This window comes from Mustela lutreola, chromosome 2 (assembly GCF_030435805.1).
Source record: "Mustela lutreola isolate mMusLut2 chromosome 2, mMusLut2.pri, whole genome shotgun sequence".
NCBI classification, from domain to species: Eukaryota; Metazoa; Chordata; class Mammalia; order Carnivora; family Mustelidae; genus Mustela; species Mustela lutreola.
The window spans coordinates 114578145-114604161 of record NC_081291.1 but is presented as its reverse complement, the minus strand read 5'-3'; the positions used below and the strand labels follow the sequence as shown (position 1 = coordinate 114604161).

At 42.3% G+C, this 26017-nt stretch overlaps 1 long non-coding RNA gene across 1 annotated transcript in view; it reads right to left on the bottom strand.

The window, feature by feature from the left end:
• Positions 1–1491: 1491 nt before the first annotated feature.
• Positions 1492–26017, bottom strand: part of LOC131824738 (uncharacterized) — an 89665-nt gene continuing 65139 nt past the window's right edge. Inside the window, exons 2-3 of the long non-coding RNA XR_009350969.1 lie at positions 3784–3946; positions 1492–3657 (exon numbers count right to left, since the gene is read on the bottom strand). This is a non-coding gene — a long non-coding RNA (uncharacterized LOC131824738). The remainder of the gene's footprint in view (positions 3658–3783; positions 3947–26017) is intronic.

Sequence of the window (26017 nt, the reverse complement as noted above, 5' to 3'; positions counted from 1 at the left end):
GTCAAATAAATAAAATCTTAAAAAAAAAAAAAAAGACTCATCAGGTTTAGGTGAGATCATGCTCAAGGTCACAATAGTGGCAAGGGCAAGAGCAGAGCTAGGAGGTGAGCTGTTTTCTAACTCTGCGGTGGCACTGTATCTTCTGCCCAGTGCCATCTGGGTGCAGTCGGTCTTGCTCTCCTCTGCTCTTACTGTGTCAGCTCCCTGGGTCAAGAGTGACTTCGACAAAGTGAAGATAGCAGCTGCCTCTTCCAGGCTGGGATGCTCCCCGGACAGCTGAGAACAATGCCCCAATGTGGGCCTGAGTCACCGCATTCTTGTTCCCCTCACCGCACGTGCTGCCTTCACTCAGTCCCTCTGCACTGTGACCTTGCTGCCCATGTGGGGGATGGGCTGCCAGCCTGGCACTGACCACAGGGGCCTCAGGCGCCCTCCAGACTGGTGACTGAGATGCCATCTGGCACCCACCACAGCTGCAAGGCTTCTGGTCTGGCCCCAAGAATCAGGAGAGCCAAACCAGGGTTGAAGCCTGGGGTAGACCTCCTGCTTCTGGTCCAGCCTCTGTCGGTTCCTAGAGAGGACAAAGCGGCAAGGTCATGGTCCTCTCTAGGCCTCAGCTTCCTCGGCTATAAAATCAAGAGAATAAATAATTCTGAGACTGATTATGATTTCTTGATCTTCAATTGTCTCAACCCCTGATGTCTATATATTCAAGGAAAAAGTTTCAGGCTTTGATCCCCAAATATGAACACTGCCAGGCATGGGGATGCATCTATAGAGAGAAAGAAGGGGCAAGAAATGTAAGGAGAGGGATCTGATGCAAAACCTACTGCTAGGTTGAATGAGTTGTCCCCGCGTCATCAGGGGACAAAAAATACTTGTAGTGACAGTGGTGAGAAGAGCACTTGCCCCTGAGTCTCCCTCTGTGCCTGCCACCCCACCCTAAGCTAGGCTCCCATGTTCTTGCTTCTGAAATTTGACAGTGCCCTCCAGTGTGATCTTCTGGTCACCAGATCTTCCCCTCTCCAACCAAATCTGCCTATTGCTATTAGAGGGACTTCCCTAAAATGCTATTGTGCCATGTGTCTCTCTCCTGCTCAAAACCCTTCAGTGATCCTGGTAGCCTCCTGAGTTAGATTCAAATGACTTCTCCTGGAAGTCAAGCACCTCAACAAAAAAAAATCCCCAGCCTATCTTCCCAACTATCATCCACCCCACCCCACGCCCCGCCCATCTATCCAGGACTTCGGTAAACCTACAGCCATCCAGACAGGTGCAAGCGCCCGTCCCTTATTGAGAATGATAAGATGGTACAGTACCTAAGAGATCAGGCTCTGGGATCAGAGTGCCCAAGTTTGAGTAGCTGTGTGGCCTTCACTAAGTTGTAAAACCTCTCTGAGCTTCAGTTTCCTGGTATATAAATGAGGATGCTATAATGATACCTCTTGTAGGGATGGTTTTGAAGATGAAAAAAGTATGGAAAACAATTGATGTATAGTAGATATTCAATCAATGTTTATTATAATTTTATCCTTGCACTGAACATGTCTTCTCTACCCCATGTCCCTTGTCTGCTAACATTTGCCTGCCTGTCTGCCTGATGAAACCCTCCTCACTCCTCTCCCTCACTCCCCTGAGCTACTCATTCCTTGTCCTTCACGAGGTAACAACTTGATTAGGATTACTTTTCTTCCCTGTGAAGTCCTTAAGGGCAGGGAAGAACCTGTCCCTCAGAAGTTTCTGGATGGATCTCAGAAGTTAGTGGCCAACACCCAGCAGCTCTCAATTAAGATGTGTTGGGGGACGGAATACAGGAGTGTGATCCTGGAAGGCTCCATGATGACTAAAGGCTCAGACAAGTGCAGTGTGGGGAACCCAGCACCCTGAAGTGCTGGGGTCCTGATGCCACTTCCCAAACTGGGAACACAGGTGGGCTGAGCATGGGCTCTGAGTTAGGAATGCTCCCTTATGATCACTGTCCCAAGGGTGAAGCTACTCGAAAGCCCAGATCCAAGTGGGCTTCTCTGCCCAGGGGACTGTTGTGCCAGAGCAGGTGTGGGGTATGATGGACGAGCTGTGGAAGAGGCAGCCTGGGGGCTGTCAGAGACTGGAGCTCAACTCTGGTTCATCTCCAACAGGCTAAGGCACCTGGGAGGAATCACCTCTCTTGTCTCTGAAAGGAAAATTGGGTTATATCATAGTTCTTAAAGTTTATTGCCCAGAACAGCAAAATTGGAGTCGCTGAGAGTTTGTAAGAAATCCAGAACATCAGCCTCACCCCAAAATTTTGAAGCAGCAACCCTGGGGAGGGACCCAGCCATTTGTGTTTTATCCAGTCTTCTAGGAGATCTGAGATTGTCTCAAGTTTGAGAAACATTGGGCTAGACCAGTGGGGGTTTTCAAGGCTATTCCCTACTTTTTGTTTGTAATTGTGATGGACCCTGTTTTTGTTTTGTTTATTTTGTGTCTTCCTAGTGAAATCTCAGGCAGATGCCTGATATGTAAAGTGGACTAGAACAGAGTCTCCCTCTGGCTGACTCTCAGACTCTGCCTCTCTAATTCTCCCTCATCATGCAAACTAGTGTAGCAGGCCTCTAGTCAGCTGAAGAGTACAGAATTTGGGGTCTGTCAAGCCCAGTGCTGCCAGTGGGTTGTGCTTACCAAGCAGGGCACACCCTATTGGCTCCCTGCTGAGTGTCTGCAGTAGACACTGCTATGTTTCTAGAGGGCTGACGTGGAATGGGGTCCTAGGCCTTGGGGAGGGGACCACCGAAGTATGGGGGTATCCCTGGCTGGGGGAGGGCCCCTGAGGCTAGGTGGTGCTGATCCGGTAGGCTCTCTCCCAAGGCTGACCAGACAGCTGCTGAGCCTCGTTTGATCACGTGAGGAGGGTGACACTTTACGTCTCAGGAAGGGAGAAGTCGTACTTCATTTTCATGCCGGCCGCTTTTGGAGATAATATGGCACCACTCAGATTTTTCTGTCTTCCCTTTCATGAAGCTCAGCCGATCGTATGAAGCAGCCAAGAGACCTGCAGACATACTCATCATTCTATGATGGTTTCTGCACTTTCTGCTTCTCCCTTCTGGCTATGTGGATAGATGAGTCACTTGAATTTCTTTATTTCACTTTCTGAGGTAAAGATGATGGTGAGGGGTGGGTGTTGGGGAAGCCCATGATTAGAGAACTTCACAGAAAAGGCCGCACTGGTGGAGAAGCAGAAGGGAGAAATGCTTGGAGGACTCTTATAAAGGGTAGATGATGGCTGGGACATTCTCTAAGGGCAGAGAACCAGACAGGCCAGAGATTACTTCTCTGATGTAAGGCAGCATCGGAGGTTGCATGCTTTGCCCGGTAGCAGAGAGGGCACATAGTGGAGGTGGAGAGGAGAAAGGTAGGTGTTGGGGCTCCCCAGTTGACGTGGAAGTGGCCATCTTCTGGATTCCGTCCCAGGTATGTGTGTCTGGTGCAGCTGGGCGGCAAGAAATCTCTGTGGTCTGAGACTCTGTCCCAGACAGTTATGTAATGGTGTTGTTCTCAGAAGGAGAGAAAGTACCATGCCGTGGGCAGCCACTATAGGGAGACCTCGTCTTTTGGTCCCGACACTATAGAGCGGGACCCATGTTCCTTCCCATCACCACGCTTTGGTTTCCACTTCTGGAAATAAAGAACAATTATATCAGCTCACTTCTGAAAAAGCACATAAAGCAGGTGTGATCATGTTTGCTCCTCTCATTTGTCCCGTGTTACCAGATACAACGTATCTCATATCCATGATCTCACCTGGTCCTCCAATCAATCCTGGGTGGAAATCCTCATTCTTGGTGAAGAAACCCAAGACTTAGGGAGATTGTGGGTCCTCCCGAGATCACACAGCAGTCAGTGGTGGTCCCGGTTTGCTGATTCCCCATTCCTGGTTTTCTCCTAAGGCCTGCTGCTTACCTATCTGTGAAATACAAAGACCTTTCAAGAGAAAGATTACTCCTAGTTGTAACATTATTGTTTCTTATAGCTCCAAATGCTTGTAGCATTCACAAACTGTACTACATTTCCCACTCCTGGAACTCACCATTTTCCCTTCGTAAACACTGGCCCCATGCTTTCCTGGGACAAGCTGGCAGGAGACTTGGCTGTGACTTTTCCCGTATTTATCCCTAAGCCCAGACAGAATTCCCTCAGTTCCCTGCGACTTGATGCATTTTCTAGTTCTCAATTAGAGTCAGTGGAAAACATTACTTACCTATAAACACCGTAAGTTCAAGAGCTATTCAAAACACGGAGATTGTGTGATTCTGTAACCTAGGAGGGAGAAACAAAGGTGTTCCCGGAGGTGGTGGGACTATTGCACATGGTCACAGATCACTGAGTTAGGATAAGAATTGTGTAGTTTCAGGAAGTGGGCAGCTCTGGAGCTGGGGGCCTCTTCCCACCTGCTCACGTGGTGGTGGGCCCCTCACCTGTCTCTGAATTCCCTTTTCGCCACATTTCTGGAATAGGGGCAGTAACAGCTGTCCATGAAATGCTTTGTGACCAGGCAGCAGGCGTTGTACTGTGGCCAAGTATTATGGAACAGATGAGCTTTGTCTGAACCCATCTCCCGAGGCATTCAAGTGTGGAATATTTGGAGGAACACAAAATGCCATTGCTGGAAGGGTATTCTAGCAGTGATCTAGCAAACACTCCACTCTCTAAATATATGCTCTCTATACCATTCTCAGGGAAGGATGGTCCAGCCTCTGCTTGAATGCTTCCTATGACAGTGAGCTCACTATTTTATTTCTCTGTTGTCCATCTCTGTTAGGTGGATGAGTAGAAAGCTGATGACTTTTAATTTCACCTCTTGCCTCTAGTCCTGTCCCCTAGGGATACCCCAAATGAAATCTAGTTTCTACCTCCATTTCCACACTTTTCATATACATGATGTACTTGAGGATGACTTCAGGGGCCTATCCTTTAAGAGCCCATTGTTGCCATGTGGGCACCATGTTCAGGGGAGGGAGAAAATCTGACACTGAGGTGTTGGGCTCTGCCTTTGTCTCTTCCAGCCTTTGAGGCCCTCTCTCACATCTGTAACTAACATCTATGACTCCACTGGGTGCATGGCGGCCAGTCCATTTTACTACACAGCTTATCAGTCAGAGAGCTATTTCTTGCTCCTCTGCATAAGGATACAGTCAAACATTAATAAGAAATTTTAAAAAGGAAGGATGGATTCATTGACTGAATGGAGAATGAAATGTTTCTATGATGGTTTCTGCACTGAGGCAGAAAAGAATGGTGCTTGCTCTGTTGTGAACACCTGTGGCCCTTGGAAGGGATATTTATCACAGATGGACTGGGCTGTTTAGTCATCTAGGGATTACGAGCCACTAGTCCCTCCCTGCCACGCACAATCCTCAAGACTATAGACTTACACTGAAGAGCATTTCAAAAAAAAAAAAACAAAAAAAAAAAAACACTGAAAAGGAGATGATTTATTCTATGCCCATGGCAAAGAGTTTCTGATAGCTCAAATGTATGACATTCTAGGGTTCATTTTATGTTTCAGGAGCAGAGTGGGAAAAGATTAAGGGATTTGGGTCTAAAAGCCTGGGTTTGGGTATGGGCTGTGTCACACTGCTTGATTATGTGATTTTTGGACAAGTCACATCATCCTTATGAGTCTCAGTTGTTGAGTCAGTAAAATGGAAAAAGAAAAATGCCTAAACTGTGGGGAAGGGTGTGCATATGTGTGTGCATGTGTGTGTGTGTGTATATGCACGCACATGTGTGTGTATACACATACACATTATTTTCAGGATTAAATGAGCTAAAGTTTCTTCTGTAAACTTCATTAACTATTGTCACCTTTAGAATGATCTGTCCAATAAACCCTTTCCCAGTTGTCCAAGATATCAAGTGCTACTTTTTAAGGTGACAGTTTTTTACTGCACTCAGTTGTTTGGAAAGTTGGATTATGTAAACACAAGTTTGAGTCTTTATTATCCAGTCCATATATATTAAAGAATATAACATAACTTTCCAGTGCTTCTTCAAATGTCTTCCATTTTGAAATCTTTGTTGTATATTACAGACCAACACTCATATGTCTGTATAGTTTGTATGTCAGATCACTAGGAGAATGTCAAATTACAGTTTAAAGGAATCATACCCAACCTAGGACATTTGTTCTTTTGTTTTCCACACATGCATTTATTCTTCTATTCATTCATTAATTCATTCATTACCTGACATTGTTTACTATGACTCTGCTATGTACTGTGAAGGATCCAGTGTGGTCCCTTGGCCAAACAGCTCACAGTATATCTGAGGATATAAGAGGTATGCACACATGATAGCACTATATGGCAGGGTGAAGTAATTCCTACATGATATTTGCAAACAAGTTGCTTTGGAAACTTGAAGAGGAAGCAACTAATTCTCTCTCCCCACAAGAAGGAAGAGGGGGAGAGTTTCGTGTTAGCTTTACCTGTCCGAACAAGTCAAATGAAATTAAAGCACATATACAGTGAAAGAGTGTGGGGATCTGGAGTCCTCATGGGTTTGGTTCCTGGCTCTCTCACTTCCTAGTTTTGTGGCTTTGAACAGTTCTGTCTGAGCTTTCTCATAATAGTATCCATCTCCTGGAAATGTTGTGAATGTTAAATGAGATAATACATTGTCCAGCGTATTACATTGTCCAGTAATAAAAGGTCAAAAAAATACTATTTTACACAGTGGGTGGAGGCTGAGGTGAGCCTCAATAGAGGCATAAAATTTTGAAAGACAGTAATGGAAATCAAGGTGTTCTAAACAGAAGAAACAGTCATAGCAAAGTCCCAGGGAAAGAAAGTTTTCAGAGAAACATGTCCAGCCATATGTACCATCAGTGACAGACGTAATCATAGCAATGGGTGGGGGGATCGGTGATGGCTGGAGTAGATGGCCAATCATGGAAGGCTAAAGAATCTGATCTTGGTAGATAAGGGGTTTCCAAGAAAGTGTGCATGCTTCCAGGAAAGTGTGCAGTCATCATTTATATTTACTTTTATTTACATAAAAAAAATTTAGAAGTCCTATTATTTTTTATATAGATTGATTGTGGGACCCTCGTTGGATCTCCACATCAAATGACTTCACGTCACATCTCCAACTAAGCTCATTCTGAGGGGTGGGTGGGGATTCTTTGTCCTAGATAACCCAAGAGGTATTCATACTGACGTTTTCATGTAGCTGGTCTCTTAAATTTATGGATTTCTTACCTAGATTTAACTAAACAAACCTTGACAAAATAGACAATTGGTTTTTCAAAATTCCTGTAAAGACCCAAGCAAACAACAAGAAAATGGTAGAGCTGACTTTTCTCCTATTCCTGGCTTTCCACTGGCTGCATTTCAGGGGTTACAGCCAATGATGATCTAATCAGATAGAGCAAGCAGTAGGCCAAAACAAACAACAACAAAAAAAAAATCAAAATTCTTAGGAAAAGTACTTGAAATATGGGTTCACATTCATTGCTATTAATGATGAACTCTGCCCAGAGTGTTGATTGTTTCTTGTGATGGTAGGAAAGATAGAATGACATTGTGAAGAGTAGCATACATTGTATTCTTTATTTTATATTTATCTCTTTCTTTTATAATTTCTGTTTGGCTTTATTTTTAAAGTGTGCATAATATGTTGGCATGGCTTTGCACAGATGTACACACACATATTATAAATCCACTTGGGTGCACAGCAAAATCTTGTTTACCAGTGGGTTTAAGAAAGTTTGGAGACTTGCTGATTGCGGCCATGGGAAACCATTATTGGAGGCTCTTGAGTAGTGGGAAGTATGATAAAAGCTGGGTTCAGGGTGATAAATGCCACCACATTTTCTCAAGGAAAAAAAAAAGTGTTGCATAAGGAATACAGGGAGGTGAGGTCTAAAGAGAGTCATTAAACAACTTGGTTCTTCCTCTTTTCAAAAATGTTCTCCTTTCCCTGCTAAGGTAAACCCTGGACTGCCTCAAACCAGCAGGAGCTATGCAGGACATGTTCCCTGCCCAGGAAGAAGACTGCCCAGATCATCCATCAACTAATTTCTACTCCTCCATAGATCCTGCTTTAGGAAAAGCCAATCCTAAGCCGGTCTTCAGCTTTGACTCACAGTTGTGGTGACTGAATTCCTCACAGAGGTTCCAGGCTTTCCTACCTATAGGAGGCAGAATTCCAGAATCATCAGAGGCACAAGTTCTGAGTTTGACAACCCATGTCCAATTCTGCTAGTCATCCCTGGACTGACCTTAGCTCACCTTTCTTTATGCCAGTTTCCTCATCTGTGAAGTGCGGATAATCATTGTACCTATGCAATGACATTGAGGAGCAAATAAGGTAATGAGTGTAAAAGACAGTACAGTCCCTAGCATAGAATAAATTCCCAAGGAATGTGAGTTCTTCTCATTACAAAGAAATGAATTGGAGCACGGTCTGAAGGGCCACAGGGAAGAAATAGGGAAGGAGGTTTCCAGGAATACAGATCCTTTAATCTCCTTAAAGCAATATCCAAACAGAAGTATAAATCTCTACAGAAGCCAGCAAGCTCAGGGATGTCAGTTGGGGGGTGTGGGGGCTGAGATGGTTGCCTCTGAGTCAACTTCTCTCCTTGACTCATCTGTCATTTCTGTCATCTCTGGATATTGCCACAGTTTCTTGTGAGAAATTATGAAATAAATGGCCTGAGCAGTAATGCCTGGGTGAATAGGTGAACCCTGGGCATGTGGCCAACTCTCCATGCACTTTAACCATCCTTGGGTTTGGTGGACACTACGTGATTTAATTTCCTTAGAGGAAAAAAAAGGCTAATAATCATGTTCAGGAGGACTTACAGAGGCTAAGTGAACATTCTGGGGCCTTATAGGGTGGGATCTATGGGAAGAAAAACGATGGGGTAGGTGGCAGGATCAAAGCCTGCTCCTTTGTAGCCACACCTTTTTGTTTCCAGATCTAAGAGCCCAGAGACAAGGACAGGTAATTGTAGGAATAAATTAGTTGTCACACCAATAACTTTACTTCTTTGTACTGGGCCAGAGAATTCCCAAAGTGCTTTCATATGTGATGACATCAATGAGGGTGATAATAAGAATAAATTCTTTTACTTGGCCCTTTGTCACCCCCTTTCTCTTTCAATCTCCTAGCAGATCCTGAAAAATTGTTAGAATCCTTGTTTTACATGTGATAAAACTGAGCCCCAGAGACTTTGATGAATGTGATCATAATCACACAGCTCTGAAGTAGCAGTGCCAGGTGAAAACCCAGGTCTTAAGGCTGAAAGCAGAGTCTTCTTTCTCCTCTACCACTGCTACCTCACCATTTGGGTCACATGATCTTCATAAAATGAACCAGATCCCTTTGGTCTGGAGGGAACTTTGCTGTTCCATTGGACATTTTGTCTCTGACAGTCAGATCTGACCAGTGCATTCACATCAGTTTGTCAATCCCTCTATGACAGTGTGCATTATGCCATATGGTGATGATTTTCCTATGAGCATCTCTTCCACAAGACTGTGATCTCCTAAAGAACTGGGATGCCACCTAACTCCTCCATGTGTGCCCAGAACCTAGCTCATCGGATTGGATGATTGGATGATAAGAAATGAATGCCTCCAAACTGAATGTCCTCCTTAATCCTTTCTGCCTGTTTCATTCCTGTCTGTCTTTCCACGGAAGCTTAGGGCCCATGATGTTATCCATTGCTTCTGAACCTCTGTGGAATCATAGACTCTCAGCTGTATTCTTAGAGCATATGTATCTTATCTCTTCAGCCTAGAGAGTTCTTGAGGGTAAAGATTACATCTGAGTGTCCAATAGGTCCCTTATGGGATCTAGGCCAGTTCAAGGTGGAGTGGATGGATGATAAGAGTCCATGCCTGCATTCACATTGATGCCTGCACTTTGGCAAGAGCTGGTGGGACAGGTTGGTGGCTGAGCCCAAGGTGCCTTGGCAGAGACCTAATTGTAAGAGATAGAAAGAACAGATGGCTAGGAGCCCAGTCTTTACCTGGCTTATCAGTATGCTTCTTTCGCAATCACTGAAACTGTGTCTCATGGACACTTTTGCAGATGGGGAATTCCTTGAAGCCAGACAATAGATCACTGAAGTGATCAAGCTTCAGGGCAAAAAGTTATCACTGCAACTTATTTGTGTAAAGATGATGTGTGAACCAGACATTCACTGTCAGGAAGGAGCAAATATAAGGAACTCTGTGAACCAGTTGGATGGGAATAGAAACAAACCAGGACACTGGGACACTGAGCTAGTTAATTAGTGAGTTGTTAAACTAGCAAGTTAGTTTGCTTAAATGAAGGAGGAAGACTGTTTTCTATAAATAAATTAAAGGAGGGTAACAACCAACAATGTCACAAGTTCCCATCTCTTTTGGCCCAAAAATTCCACTATTGGAGATTTGTTTTAAGAAAATAATCCAAGACTTGGAAAAAGGATAGCAAAAAAGTGGCCAAAGAGATATTATTGATAATAGAAGTGAACTTAAAATAATGTAAATTTTCCATAATAGTGTTGGAATGCTGATATAAATGACAATATATTCACCAAAGTCATATTTTGAGGACATTCAAGTAGGTCATTCGAAAGACCACATTAGAATGGTTCATTGTGTGATGCTTATGGAAAAGATTAGAACGCAAAATTATATTTGTGTTGCATGTCCAACACTGTGAAAAAAATATGCTTTTTTGGAAAAGAATGAAAATAGATGATTTTAAAGATAGTAAGCTTGTGGGTGGCTTTTTATTTCCATAATCATGGTATTATGTTTTTGTATAATATAAAAAAATTATGTTAATCAGATGCTTAAAAGAAAAACACCTTAACAAAAGGTGTGTTGCACACAGCAGTCATGTCAGAGAAGTTAAACATCAGACACACTCCATTTCATACCCTTGTCTTCAAGCACAGGTCCAGTTTAGATTTCTATCACTGGTAACAAGTTTGAAATTACATACTTGAAAATCAGAAAGACTCAGGACATGTAGCTATAGATATGAATATGGAGATGGCGATGGATACAGATATGGATATAGATATAATTTTCCCTTGGACGAGCCTTCTCATGTATCACATGTCTTATGAACAATGACACGTGTGTGAAGTGCAGAGGGATTATGATGTGCACATCTAATGCCCTTCAAAATGAATGAGAGCTTAAAAATCAGGAAGTCTGTGTTTAAGGAATCCAAGTGGTAAAAAGTTCTGGTCTTGTTTTCAAATGTTCTCTAGACACCCAGTCACCACTTCTCTTTCCCAGGTAGGTCCCCTTGTCCATAAGTTCTGGGAATTAGCCCTGCAGAACATTGAAGCAGTTGGAAGACTCAGACTTCTTTGAGCTCACAAACGATTAGCTGTCCAGGTTCTCAGTACCAAAGTCAACTGTAAAAAGCAAATCATCATGATAAAACCAAAAACACCCCTTCCCCATCCTTAAAGACCTGGCTTTGTGTCTTTCAGCAATCCTATTTCTCTAGCTCTCAGAAAGAAATTCTGAGTCTTTCCACCAGATTAGCTCATTTGACCACTTCCCTCAGATAGTAGCAACTGGAATTATTAATAAAATTATTGAAGCAATACATAGATTAAAAATGTAAGTTTTACAAACTAGTTTTTAGCATTTTTATGGATCATATATTATACAGTATCAATATCATAGAAAGTAATTACATACCTCTATTCCCTACATCACAGTTTTCACAGACATTCAAAGTTCTGGTGCCTACAGTATTTCGTAACTTTTTCTTCAGTATTTTTTTAATGTAGGAATATTATAGCAAAAATGAATATAGCAGTATATTGCTCCATTCATTGCAATTTTTGTTAACAGAAAGCATACCTTGATCTATCATAGCCAGAAAATAGATTCTATAGTTTGTTTTGGGATTATTTATATATGAATCTCTCTCTCCTATTTTTTTCTTCTGATTTTACTACATTTTATTGGATTATAGATTATATTGCATATTGACAGAGTTGTTTTCAATTTAGAAATACCACTTTCTTTAAATAAATGTACCTTTAAAAGTGAAAAACTCAAGCTTTGATCTGCTCTGTTATTATAGTTTGCTAACAAAATTAATAGCAAGCAATAATTCAAACCAAATAACAGGGGATAGAATAAATTCAAAATTAATTTCAATTTCCTCCAAAACTAATTTTATTTATCTATGTCTAAAGAAGACATACAATTGGCAATCTTCTAAATAAAAGCCAAAAGCTGAAAATTGCTTTCTTAGTTTTTCTCTTAAATCAAAACCTGTTCTTTTTTATAAGAGATATAAAACTAATGAAATTAATTTTGACATCCTTGTTTTCCTAGCTAGTATAATTCAATGACATAAGTAGTCATTGTCCAATACACCTTGGAGCAATCTAGATGTATTGGACAATATTTTCTTTTTTAAAATTTTACACATTTTTTTGCACTTTATTACCCATTTATATTTTTAAAGATTTAATTTATTTATTTGGGACAAAGAATGAGCAAGAAAGAGAGAGCACAAACAGTGGAGAGAGAGATAGGGAGAAGGAGGCTCCCTACTGAGCAGGAAGCCCAATGTGGGGTTCAGTCCCAGGACCCTGAGACCATGCTGAGCTGAAGACAGATGCTTAACCAACTGAGCCACAAGGCACCCCTTATCTATTTAGTTAGTAACCTCATTTTGAAATTGCCATCCCAAATAATAAAAATTCATTCTGTTACTTTTTATCTGTCTCCATATTTCAGAAATTCCAATACCTCATTCCAAATAACTTCATAACTAGATCCAGAAATTTTCCTGAAAAGATTGCTCCATTTGTCTCATGAAAATCACCATTATGTTTGGCTAAGTATTGGCTAAATAAGAATATTCTCAAAACTTCATGCTAACATTCAAGCATTGGTTTGTCTTTGTTGTATCTTATCAATTGTTTTTCTAGCTTTTCCCTGCAGTTCACATAATCATATAGATATGTTTCTGTGTGCAAGTCAATTTGTTCACTTCTATTATTTCTCTTAAAGAATTAGGCAGATCACCCCTTTCTTTCTCATTTTCTTCAACCTTTCTTATTTTCTTGGATCTTCCCGTGCCTTTTCTATTTCGATTATCACCTAGATTTATTTTCATTTTCATTTTCAATGATCTAAAAATGTGCTGCCCAATGTAATAGCCACTTGTCACATGTGGATATTTAAATTTAAATCAATTAAAATGTAATAAATAAAATTCCTCAGTTGTACTAGCCACATTTCTCATGCTCAATAGCCACATGTGTCTAGTGACTACCATGTTGGCTGCATGCATGGAATATTTCCATCATAGCAGGAAGTTCTACTGAACAGCACTAATTTAAAGAATTCTAGAACAAATTGTTTGTTTGCATTCCAAATGTATAAAATTTGAATATGTTTTCATTAAAAATGTAAATAAATTAAATGTGAATAAATTTTAAACTAAAAATACTTTCCATGTATTTTTAAAAATATTTCTTCCAATATATTTAAATATCAAAAATTATTAATTAAAGTGTAAAAAGAAACGATGAATAAGTTACAACATCAACATTTTAAATAAAATTGTTTAAGTAAAGCTCATTTTTAAATTTACTTTTAAAAATATACACTATGGAGTATTATCCCTCCATCAGAAAGGATGAATACCCAACTTTTGTAGCAACATGGATGGGATTGGAAGAGATTATGCTGAGTTAAATAAGTCAAGCAGAGAGAGTCAATTATCATATAGTTTCACTTATTTGTGGAGCATAACAAATAGCATGGAGGACATGGGGAGTTAGAGAGGAGAAGGGAGTTGGGGGAAATTGGAAGGAGAGGTGAACCATGAGAGACTATGGACTCTGAAAAACAATCTGAGGGTTTTGAAGGGGCGGGGGGTAGGAGGTTGGGATAGCAGGTGGTGGGTATTATAGAGGTCACTGATTGCATGGAGCACTGGATGTGGTGCAAAAATAATGAATACTGTTATGCTGAAAATAAATAAAAAATAAATTTTAAAAAATTTTAAATAAGTCTTATTTATTTGCTTGAAAAATTAAACTATGCTAGCTTTTAATGCCTACTTGGTGGAAAATGATATGCATCTCTATCAAACTTGTCATATAAATTATGTCTCAATCTACATATATACAAATTGAAGAGTAATATGAGTTACTCAATTTTTCAAAATATTCCTCAGCTGCCATGTAAAATAGTTGGAAATCCATGCTAATTGAGGACTACCTCTGGAGTCATGAATTAGAGCATAACGAGCAACAAATAAATGGACACTAAGCACTACTTCCTTATCTAGAATCTATTACACTTATGCCATCTGAGAGAAAAGGATTCGACAAGTTAATTATTTAATTTCTCTTACCTAAGTGCTGTAATGATTCAAACCCTCCCTGTTATCCACAGCAGTATCCATCTGCAAAGCCGGTAGCAGAGCGACCCCAAACTTATGTAACATCCAAACATCCTTTCGTTTCAAGGACATGGGGCAGAAGATCTGAAGATCTGTGGACCTAAATGGTGTTTGTCAAAGAATGGATGTTTTTAGTTATGGGTCTTGCTGTGCCCGCTCTGACCACTGGATCCTGAATGACAAAAGTGTCCATGTTTTCTTTTTCTGATTTCTTTGTTTTCATGTTTATGGTATGCATCATTGACCAATACACCTTGGAGCCCTCTGGCCTGGGCCTCAAATATACACAGTCGGGGGTAAAGTCAGGGGTAAAATAAAGCTGTGGGCCCTCTGGCCTGGGCCTCAAAGCCACACAGTCCAGACTTACATGGGTGTGTTAAGTGACAGGGCTAGGGAAAGCCAGCTGGACAGGCTTATAGCATGTACAATTGGTGAAACATTTCCATGAGCTACAAATGAGGCATTCTGCAAGGAAGCCCAAGAAGGAAGGTATTATTATATTATCCTTCAAGCCTATTTTACAAAGGGAAAACTGAGGCCTTAGGAGAGGAAAGTCACTAACTCAAGACAACAGAGCTGATAAAAGGTAGAGCTAAGGTTCAAAACCAGGATTCTCTGAAGCCAACGCTCTTTACCGAATCCTTCCACAGTCTCTCTTGATGCGGATAGCTGGCCGAGCTGTGGGAGTGGGAAGAGGAGAGAGGAGAGCCTTGGCTCCCTGGAGTCAATCATCTGAGAAGAAGCCAAGATCCTGTGTTTCTTCTATAACTGCCTTCCTTTCAGGCTGAGGAGAGATCTGAAGGCCATTGCGTTAAAACTTCGGAGTGTGGATCCCTAGTAGAAAGATGCTTGGGTGCCTCTGATGCATGGGTCTGCTCACATCTCTACTCTGTCCAGAACTCACCACGGACACCTTCCAGACAGGCCACACTGCTTGGCATCTTGTCAAGAACTTTCCCAGTCTTACCCCAACTGACTTATTCAATGATCTCCCTTCTATCCTCACTGACCCCCAGCACAGCGCCAACTTCCGTCTCCATGAACTCTTCACTCTTTCTCCCCTCCTGCTTTTGAATGCACTGCTCCTCTGCCTAGAAAGTCCCATTTTCTCTCACCTACCTGGAGAAACCTTGTACATCCATCAGGTTGTAAATTAAAAATCACCTCCTTGGTCACTTGTTCCTAGAGCCCCACAGGAGGTTGGCTACACCCACCTCTGAGGCCTCTAGAACTTCACTGTGACCTGACTCAGAACCCCATCCATCATCACAGCAGACTATGATTTATGCCCATATGTGCACTAGACAGTGAGCTTCTGGGTGACAGAGGCCATGTTATATTGATGTCTTCATTCTCTCCACCCCCATCCGGTGTTCTAAGCACCATCCCTAAAATATAACGGGCTCTTCATGAATGTTCAGTGTTCAATGAATGAACAAATAAGAGCCAAGGAAAGGTGATCTTGAGGGCTTGGTTTCCTGGGAGGAGACTTTGCCCTCAGCACCCACAGCCCCCTTTGAGCAATGTCCCATCCATGGCATTGAGCCATGATCTAGGGCCATTGCACCAGCAGGAGCTTAGGGTGGGGCTGGTGTAAAAACAAACAGGGAAGACAAAAACAAGTGGTGTGTTGAAACCTTGAAATTGGTCTATTCCTTGGTGTTCAAACTTGCCCCACCTTCTAAGTCAAGTGTGTTCATCATCCTGTGCCCTGAGAAGATCCACTATAGCTGTGGGACTTTGGGATCAGAGCAAGGGGCAAAGGAGAGACAAGGGAATGTGAAACTAGTTTTCTTGTTTAGCTGTTCTCATTGTGTTGAGTGTTTGTCTTTCCAGACAGAAGAAACCCTGACCTTCCCCTGCTTTAATTACCAAATTATTTTGACACCTTGGCTGTTGCATCACCGTAACACACTGCTTTGTCAGGGACACTGGTCTGGGGTGTATCTATGTTTAGGGAGATGCAGCTGACAGGAAACTAGTTCTGACAGTCCGGGAAATGCTGGGCAGAGGAAGGGTTATGGGTGGGTGGCGGAGGCAGCAGAGGAAGAGATGGGGACAGCAGCGAAGGGAAGAAAGGGGATGTTCCATGATCTGGGAAGAGAATATCCTTCAAAAGGGAGCAGCAAGGTTTGAAACACTGGGTGTCTCTGGATGATTTCTCAGTTTGAGCTTCAGGGAGGTTGTGCCCACGCAGGCAAACCGGTGAGCTACAGCTCTCCAAAAGGAACTAAATTAGAGAACTCACATTCTCATTTGAGGGGCTACCTCTGGTTGAGTTTTCTTTACTCCAGACGTGTTTCCTCTCCTTAGAAATAAGGCCAGAGTTGGAATTTTTCCCACAAGTCCCAGAATGCTTCTTCCTTAAATATTCTTGAGACAAAAAATGGAAGAGATAACCGAAACAGAGAACTTGACAAGTAGACCTATCCAAGCAGTTTGTATCGAGGATACTGAAAACAAGAATCAAGCATTTGTCTGAACCATGAAACATGGCCTCAGCAAGTTCAGCCCAGCAAAGTAGAACTCTAGCCATTAAGTGTTGTGTATGGAGGAAACAAAGGAGCACAGGACGTCGAGAAGCCAAAAGGACGATCTTGAACATTGAGGACAAGGCCATGCATTTCCATCATATGAGTCTGGGATGGGAAAACCCAGGAAATCTGGTTTTACTCCTTTTCACGTGTGGATCTAGGTTTCCCAACCCTAGAGTAAAAGGAGGAGTCTCTGCAGGGTTTATCTTGCTCGGGTTGAGAGTTGAGGGTGCATGATTATGTAGCAAGGTACTGGAGACCAGTGAAGGGTGGCACATCTTCCTGGAACATCCATTTTACCTGATGGCAAACACTTTAAAACATTGTTTTTCATTCAGAGATCAATTTATGTGTTCGACAAATATTTATTGAGCATTGGTTGTATGCCAGGTACTGTTTCAAGCAGTGTTTTAATATCAAAGTAAATATGGATATACTCTGGGGAAATGTGCATAATTTATATGATCTAAGGTAAACAAGGGTCCCTAAAATTATTTTTCACGTGCAGGGGCACTTCTGGTTACATCCACCCACTCATGACCCCAGCAAATCATACATATTTGTTCTTTGCCCCTGGACACAGTGCAACGGATTCGTATGTCTGTGGTCATCAGCCCCTGTCTAAGAGATACGGTTCATGCTGTATTAACCACCTGAAGAGAGTCAAATCTTTCTGTTGGACAACAGGCTGGATATTGGTAGCCAGCAGGCAGAAGTGAAGAAAGGAAACCAACTCTTAAGAAGCACCATTATCTGCTTATAGGTAGTAAGGATATCAGCCTTTTTAAAACAATTTCATGTGACCTTCACAGCCATCCAACTACAAAGTCAGTATCACGGCCCCCATTCGATGTCTCAGGAGAGGAAGCAGAGGCTCAAGGATGTATAGGAATTTGAGCAAAGTCTCAGGGCTAATAAAAGGAAGACATAAGATTACGCCCTGCTTTTTGGCCTGGCTCCAGGCCAATCCCCTTCTCACTCCATGAACCCCGCCCTCTAAAGGTGACAGTGATCTTGTCGCTCTTCCCCTTGCTCTCTCTCTCTGGCCCTACCTCATGGCAACATAGTACTAAACTCAGTTGCTAAGGACACAGTATTAGAGAGAAAATGCACAGGACCCCATCTACAGGGCCACAGAACTTCAGGATTGGACGGGATGGTAGAGGTTGTCCAATACCCTTATTTGCAGGGAGGAAGCCTGGAGCCTAGGCTAAAGGGAACATTTGTGGAAAGAAGCTCTGATGTTAGAAGGACTGCCACGCACACCCCTGCCCCCTGGGACCTTGAGATCCCTTAAACCTCCCAGGACTCACTTTCCATCTCTATAAAATGAGATGCCGTCGTGAAATAACGCACACACAGAAGGCTGCTGTATAAAAATCATGTCCATGCATGGACAGCCTCAAGTACAGATGTATTTGCCTCACTTGTTTCTTCCAGCACGAAGCTGGTACTTGGACACAGGCATCCTGACTCCCAGGTAAATATTGCCTACAGCCCCCAATGCTGGAGACCGTCCATGCTGTTGCAAAGAAGCTGCAGCTGCCCTAGCAACAGGCTCAGAATCCTTTGCAAAAGAGGGATGAGTGTGCACTTCTGTAACCTGAAAAAACAGAGACAGCAGCCCATGGTCTGTCCTTTCCTTAAGATGCTCCTGATGGGAGGAAAACCCATAACACAACAGTATGGTTAAGTGTCTAGAGTGAGCGGGCCACTGGACCCAGAGCAGAGGAGCTGAGGTCCCTATGCTCCAGGAGCAAGTCCCCGGGAAGGGAGTTTCCCCAGAGGAAGTGACTCACTCAGGGAGTGTCCCTTTGATATGGCCTGCGCCAAGCCAAATCTGTTTTGATTACTACAACATTAAGTAATGTGGATGCCCCCCCCCCACTGCCACCACCACCCCCAGGTTTTCTCCAGGCCCTCTCTTCTGAATCCACAAGCTAAATTTATGGGCAGAACCCTCTGCAGGGGCACGCCAAACATCCCAAAACGCCTCCAGCTCCTCTGGGACGCCCTCTTTAAAGTTTTCCAAGGGTATGGCCACACCAGCCCTAAAAGGAGAAATGATATCACTGAGGAGAAGTGATATCCCCCCTTCAGGATATCACTGGAAACACCAAAGCCCAGAAAAGATTTTTGTCATCTGCTCATGAATCTGTATTGTAAACTACCGGAACCCGGGAATTGGTCCAGGGTCCCGCTCCTCAAGCTCAGCCTCCAGGCCCTTCCCAGTCTTCCCAGTCCATGCATTGTGGCCTCCTGGGGAGCAGAGTCTGGGTCTTCGTGGGCTGTGGTAGCCCTAGCACCTGCCTGCCACCTGAACGGCACAACACATAATAGGCACTTGGCACAATACTGCTCAGTGACCGAGATGCCAACTTTCTTTTCCCTGAAATTTCTGATTATGCTCATCTGTAAAATGTCAGGATTCAATGAGATGATCTCCGAGACACTCTCCATTTCTAACAGGTATTTTTAGGCCAGCCGAGTACCTCAGTTTGGTAAATAAGGGTAGCGCAAAGTATCGGGATTATGGAAGTAGCTAGGGGGCCCAAGGATCAATGGAGGACCTACCCCTGGACGTCAAGGGTTAAAAATGAGGGCAAAGTGTGAGATACAAGCCCGGCCCTCACAGGACGGGCAGCCTGGGGCGAGAAGGCGTCCTTGCCAATGATGAGATGCAGGCAGGGCTCCTCAGTGGAAAGAGCCATCCTAAGCTCTGGAGTCAGGAGACCTGGGTTTCTGTGCAAAACCTGACATTGTTTTGTCAGCAGATCCTAGGAAAATTCCTTCCTTTCTCTGGAATTCCTTGGTTTTAAGTCGTAACTGCCTATTCTTCCACAACGTCATGGAAGGAAGATCTTCTCTCCCTTAACAGGGGGAGCAAGAAGATTCCCTCCCCTGCTGCCTGGGATTCTTTCTTCAAAACATGGGTCACATGACTGACCTTGCTCATTTCTACATGGAGATACTCTACATGGAGGTACAGATCGAGGCCATGCCTCAATCCTGAAACCTGAGGTTGTTACAGACCTTGGTCTCCTCTAATTCCTTCCAACGTAGTCCCTTTCCCATTTGTTTGTTTGTTAATATTTTAGCTCAGACAGGCTGCACAGAGGAAATTATAGATTCTCTAGGATGAAAGAGACCTTAGGGTCTTTACCTCTTGACCTTCTTTTGTCTTGACATCCGGACATCCAGGCTCTGTCTGAACATCCCGAGAAGCAAGGGTCTCACTGTCTTCCCAAAGCAGCCAGTTGCATCTGAGACATTTTTATTTATTAGAAAATTCTTCAAAGAAAAGCTGACAGGTTCCTTATTTAAAACAAGCCTCAGTGTTGCCGGTGGTCAGCCCACCAGCTGGTTCCTTGGGATCTGTCTCCTACAAAATGGTTGGGTTTTCCCCTGGAGGATTATCCTTCCATACGGATCATAAGTGCGGAGGTACTGCCTTGGCCAGTGTTCCCAACTTCCCCACCGACCCTAAATCTTTGCCTTGACATTTTAGGCTCATCTTGATCATTCACAAATCCCATAGTAGCTTGTTGCTCGTTAAGTAAAGTCTAACTTTACGGTTGTTTGGGGTTTTTTTCCTACTCCATTTTCTTTAAGGGAGTGAAACTTAGCGGTTAATTCCATGAGCTAATTTCCTACAACTGATCAGGTTTAAGTTGACCCTGGTCTTAGTCCTGACGCCCTTGGTAGGGATATGACCTAGTAATGTTACCGACCCTCTCTCAGTGTCCTAGTCTGTAAAAATCAATAGTCCTCATCTCATGGGTTGCTAAAGGAATGAAATGAAATAGCATAGATGAGCTGTTTGCCCTAGTAAGAAGTTGTGTTAAGGGGACATAATTTTCTCCCTTCCTCCTCTTTATGTAGAGTCTAAATCCATCTCTCTGTAGCAATTACCACCTTCTTGGTCCTAATTCAATTCTGGGATGATGCAGAATAGACCTAAATCCCTATTCCATGTGGCAACTCTTCAAATATTTCCATTTAACCACAATCCCCTTACATGGCTCAGGGCCTCACCAGAGAAACTGAGGTGGGATAAAGCATGTCCAGGGCCTCACCACAATCTGGAAGGAGAACCAAGAAATGCTGACTTCCCAGGCCTGGAGTGACCATTCTAGCATCTGCCTCCAGGAAGAGTAGGGTGAGCCAGGCCTCTGGGAGCACTCGACTCTGGCTACACATGAGGCCAAAGTGTTGAAACATGCCACTTTGATGTGGCATTAGCTCATGATATTGCTTTATTTTCTTAATTTAGAAGAAAAGCACAGCTGCTAGAATTTTTAATATAATCATAAGCATAGTGGTGCACTGAAGATTTTCAGGAATTTTTCCACAAGAGCACTGCAATTTTTTTTTTCATATCCATGCAAATCTGGTTTTTTTTCCTCTTATGCAAAGACCTTCATTAAATTGTTTTCTAACCTCCCAACCTTTAAATTTGAATCCTTGAGTGACTAATGTAGCCTGTCTAGTTGAAACAACTTCTAGAACAAGACAGGGTTTAAACAAACAAATGGTTAAAATGACTGGCTCCGTTTGTTAAATGGAGATCCTCAAAAATCTATGATATCTTTTTACCTGTTTGGCATGTGAACATGACTTGATCCCATTTTTTGAACTCAATGAAATGAGACTACTAGATAAATGTGAAACATAATTCTCCTCAGCCAGTCCTGTAACATATTCCACAGGTAATTTTCCTGTCCCTGGATGTTTTCCAAGCTTGGACTGCTATGTCTACAGTTCCAGGGTTCTACTATGGCATTTTCTGAATAATACTGGAAATTTCTCTATCCCATGGTAGACAACCTTGTCAAGGTAGGGCCAATCAAAACCACAATAATTTGTATGGTTATTTTTTCCTTACCAATCCCAATGCCCAATTCATTGATTATTTATCATGCAGAGTAAATCTGGTGACTATTTTTATAAGTCATCTTTATCTAACTGTAGAACTGCTCACATGGTGTTTGCCCAACCATTTAAAAGAAATTGATCCTTCCAGCCTTCTGACTGGGAGCAGCTGGCATTCTGGACCAGACTCCTCCAGTGGGAAGCAGCCTTGTCTGTTGACCCCACTATAACAAAGAAATACCACCAGCTTCTTTGGGTGCCTTGTCATGGAAGGGGTTGACAAACACTGAGATTCACAGTAAATTTTAGGCCTTGAAAGTACACAATATAATTTTAATCTGTAGGTCATCCTTGCCTGACTTCAATTGCCATCTAGAGAAGAGTAGCTCCATGTTAGAAGACTTCTTTAAAATCTCAGGAGTTCCATCACATAAAATGGGCCAAGTGTTCTTGCCGACACACTTCCCTCACTTCCCTGAAATAGGCTCCTACCTCAGAACCTCCTCATGCAGCTCGGATAATTTCCTCCCAGAAACTTTTGCTGACTCCTCGCATTCCAAAGCACAAGTTAGAATTAATCTCTCTACTCTCTGAATCCCCACAGCTCTTGTTCTATCCTTATCTTACAACGTTTAGCAATTTTTCAATCAGTCACATGATGATAGCTCTTTTGGAATGTAAACTTTTGGGACGGATGTCTATGTTTTTTTTCAATATCCCTTAAAACATTCTTGACAGGGGGGTACCTGGGTGGCTCAGTGGGTTAAAGCCTCTGCCTTCAGCTCAGGTCATGATCCCAGGGTCCTGGGATCGAGCCCCACATTAGGCTCTCTGCTCGGCAGGGAGCCTGCTTCCCTCTCTCTCTCTCTCTCTCTCTCTCTCTGCCTGCCTCTCTGCCTACTTGTGATCTCTGTCTGTCAAATAAATAAATAAAATCTTAAAAAAAAAATTCTTGACAGTACTTGAATTACACATGAAAGGCATTCATTCAACCAGCTAAACAGAAGACAAATTAACTTGACACTTCTCTCTGCTTTGGTCTTAAGCACTTATATTTGATTAATTTGGAAATGAGTTTCTTAGGAAATATTTCTTGGGAGGAGCCTTTGGGGAGACTTTTAAAAAAATTCTGAAAGTTTATGGCAGCTTATTTTTAACAACATGATCCAGACAAAAAGCAAAACACATGGAAAGCATTAAACTTTGCCATTAAGTAGAGATGTACAAATGAAAATTTGTACAAATTTGAAGCACTGTGTCTTCTATATTAAAGTGGGAAAAAAACTTCAATAGTCAATACTTAGAAGGGTTGTGATTAAATTGCTGAAGTGGTATTTTAAATTAAAACTTTTATTTTTATATAGTAGCCAAGAGTCATAAAGATGCCTGGGTGTATTTCCCCAGCCATGTCACTCATAGGAATTTTAGAATATCTGCAAAGGTAAGAATTCAACAACAACAAATAAAATATGTAAAATGTCCCAAGATGTCCATGATGGTGTTTAGTAGGATAACAAGAAAAAAAATAAACAAACTACAAAATATTTGAAGAAAATGTGAATATCACAAAGTAAAAAGATAATTTTATTAATTATCATATAATATCTGAAATGGATTGTTTATTCATCAAAATGCAGGTTTTAAAAGGAAAACCCTTATTTTCTAATATTAAGTGAAAAAAAATCAGGCCATAAAATGAAATGTGCATTATGCGTGCATGATGATGACAACAGAAATAGGCAGGAATGTGCAAAAATACAAGTAGTTGAATGTGGTGTAAGATTCTGACTTGTTTTCTGTTTTAAAGTCATTACATCATCTTTTCAATGACAGACTACATTTTAAGTAATTGAAAACAAAGTCTCATCAGCCTTGTCCTTGTACAAATTCCCAGAGAGAACACATTATTCTTATTCATTTCTACCTCTGCTACTTGTCTTTGATTTGGACTTGCTCCATTCTCTTCTCCCACTTCTCTGTCCCCCTAACTAGACTAGAAAAAAGACCCTCACCAAACAAGGAAGCAAAAGGCACTTAGCTTAGTAGAAGCAGTGAAACCAAATCCACAAACATCAGAGGACAGAATCTGATAACTCTTTCCCACCATTGCAGAGGCAGACCTAGATTCTTCAATAACCACAAGTGGCCTTGGTTTAATAAGGCCTGCCAATAATGCACAATGTCCCTGTCCTCAGAAATAGTCCGGGCAGAGCTTCCAGGGGCCCGTAAAAGTCTGCACTCCTGGAGGAATGTGACAACCCTGGCAGCAAACACAGATTTGTCATTTTCTATAATGAGAGAATGTCCAGTTGTATCAGGCTTTTTTTACAAGGGCAACACTGGCAAAGTGAATTTTCACCCCGCCTAGGACTCCTTTCCCTGCCTTCAGGTAATTCCTTGCCTTCAGATGATCACTGAAATCGCTTCACATTAGAGTTTACGAAACCCTTTCGCATCCAGTTTTTCATTTGCATCAGCCCAGTGAGGTCAGTGTTCTTGTTAACTTCACTTTTCAGAAGAAGACACTGAAGCTCAGAGAAGTGAAATGACTTGTCTAAGGCTGCACAGGAAGTCAAGGAGGGAATGACAACAGGAGCCCAGCCCTGACTTGGACTCAGTGCTCCTTCCACTTCCCCTGCCCGCTGCCCTGCTTCTGCTCCAGAGGATGAGCTGACCTGATGTTCCACTCATACCGTGCTTGATGTGCTGCCATCTCTAGGAGATCTAGGTATGAAAGAAAGGCAGAACGGGAAGGACAGGCTATCTTTTGTGAGAAGGAAAGTCAAGAGTTTCTAAGAAGATGCTGGGCTGGGTTCTGGGTGACTCAGTCAGTTAAATGCTGCCTTCGGTTCAGGTAATGATCCCATGGTCCTGGGATCAAGCCCCATGTTAGACTCCCTGCTCCATGGGAAACCTGGTTTTCCTTCTGCCTCTGCTGATTCCATGCTTATGCTGTCTCTCTCTCTCTGTGTCAAATAAATAAATGAAATCTTAAAAAAAATTTTTTTTAAAGATGATGCTGGACTAGTCTGAACTACTGCCTCCTTCCCCCAAGATCCACTCTGGGGAACTACAGAGGAAAAGCACTGAGTTGCAGAGAAAGCTGTGAGAACCACCACCCACCCGCCCCCAGGAAAGATGGAATCAACAGTTTTTATCTTGTCCTTACAGAACAATGGAACATCTAGAATGGTCCCTACCTAGGGCAGAGGGTATCCAGGCTGCTATAGTAGGATAAACCCAGATGGGAGCTGTTGTTTCTTAGGCTCTTCATCTTCCTGCCCTGCTGCCAGCTCCCATTGCCTTGGGACTGGCAGGGTTGGAGCTCAGGCCTCTTGAGTGAGTGCTCCTCAGGCATGAGAGCAAGGCTGAGCAGGAACCCTGCACCCGAGAGGGGAGGACAACACATGCAGAAAGACTAGTCTCAGGTGGTGATTTTTCTCTCCTTCCAAACTCCCAGGGATGATGCATTGTAATCTCTTCTAAATATTAATTCATCCTAAAGTCTAGAACACATCCTAGAAGCTGTTTGGTGGGGTGAGAAGTGATTAGAACCTACCATTCCAGGTTCATCCTCCACTTTGGACACTTAGATGGCAACGCAGATGGGAGTCTGGCCTTCTGCTCTTCCGCCATCAGCACTGCCATGATCCAAGAGGAATGGAAGTTCATGAGTGAAAAAAGAAATACTCGTATTTCCAAAGAAAAGCCACAAACTAAGTTACAAATTCCAAAGGAAACAAAGGTATTAGAACTGACAAATCAAGAATTGACATGTATTTGCAAGAATTTGTTTAATTTTTAATATTTAAAAGAATGATGTTAGCAATACAATGAAAATAAAAAACCACAAAAAGAATCGAATAGAAATGTTAAGTATAAGAATATAATAGTTGAGATAATGAATACAATAGAAGGTAATTAGCAGAATGGATTCGCCTGAAGAATGAATTCATGAACTGGGAGATCAGATGAGGAATTCTCCCAGCGGAAAATTATTTTAAAAATAGAAAATAGAAAAGTTAAGGTATAAAAGGCAAAAGTAGTCCCAGAAAGAAAAAAAGTAGATACAAAGGAAGAAGAGGAAATAATTGAAGGAATAATTGAGCTAATTCCCCAAGAATTAAATGAAAGATAAAAGACTCAGATTGAAAGGAAGCATAGACAGCAAAAGAGAG